Raw genomic sequence first — 1,348 nt, 5'->3', positions numbered from 1 at the left:
CTAATCAAGGGGAGAGTGCTCCCTGATGAGGACAGAAGGGAAAGCAGGGAAGAGTTTTACAACTTATCAATTACTTCCTTCCTGAACTTTTATCTTTACTTGGCTCCAAAGATGCTGTGGTTGCTTAGTTTTCCTCCTGACTAATTTCCCTCTTTTCGTTCTCTATGCTTATTCCTCTAAATGTTGAGTTCTGTGGGGCCTAATCCTAACACCTTCCGTCCTATAACTACAGGCAACTTCTGGATGATCTTCTTCAGTGTCCCGCCTTTAAAAAGTATTTACATTACAGTTACTCTAAAAGGCATGCCTAGAGCCATGCTCTCTGTTCTGAATCTCGGACTGCCCAAAGACACTGGTATTTCAATATCTAATAAATACTTTGAATCTACTGTGTCCAAATCAGAAATCTAGGTTTTCCCCCAAAGTTTATAGTTTAGTAAAAAAAAAAAAGAAAAAGAAAGAAAAAAGGAAAAAAAAAAGGGTTACAATTCACCAATTACACAGATAAATGATCTAGAATTATTTTTTAACTATCCTTTCAATATCGAGTCATTCAGCAAATTCAGTTATTTTGGTCTTAACATATATCACAAATTCAACCGAGTGTCATCTTTTTTTACACTACTAACATCTGTAAGGACCAATAAAAATTTAAAATAAGAAGCTTTACTTCTACTTGTTAAAAATAAGGGAGAAGACATCCCCCCTTCCCTTTTCTTAAAACATTTATTTCTTTTATAAACTTTTAAGTGTGCATTATTTCTTTACCCCTTAGAGACATACTTAAATCTTTTTAAAAGAGATTTTTGCCAGATTTACAACTCAGGAATGTCTTTCTCAAGGACCTGAGAGCCATCTCTTTGGAATGTAAACATCAAAGGAGATAGCACTCCCATACCCCTAACTCTGTGAGGACTAGGATCCTAACCTCAGCTGGTGCTGGCTTCAAGTTGAAAACTACCACTCCTCTTAAAGATATGGGAAGTTTATGTTTCCTTTGTTTAAAGCTAATTAACTAACACCAACAGTCACACCCAATTACCAGATAAATTTAAGCTGAACTACTTGGAACCATAGCGCTGTCAAATCCTTTTACTTGAGGAACTACTTACCTATCCTGAAAACATGTATGAAATAGGTTGGATCTGCTTGTCTACACGAAAGGCAATATTTATCTCTGTCTTTGCAGTCTCTTAGTGGATTGCCTGTGATGCACGTCACATTCTGGTTTAATACTCATTCAATAATAAGAGTGTTTTCTTTCTCTATTACCTTTATGGAGAGGTTTTCCAGGTTGTGAGAAGATTCTCTTTTTAATTATAACTCCCCAATAATTTTGATAATGAGG

Source organism: Propithecus coquereli, unplaced genomic scaffold (genome assembly GCF_000956105.1).
Source record: "Propithecus coquereli isolate 6110/MARCELLA unplaced genomic scaffold, Pcoq_1.0 Scaffold311, whole genome shotgun sequence".
Classification (NCBI taxonomy): domain Eukaryota; kingdom Metazoa; phylum Chordata; class Mammalia; order Primates; family Indriidae; genus Propithecus; species Propithecus coquereli.
The sequence above is the reverse complement of the archived record's forward strand: the minus strand, read 5'-3'. Positions refer to the sequence as shown.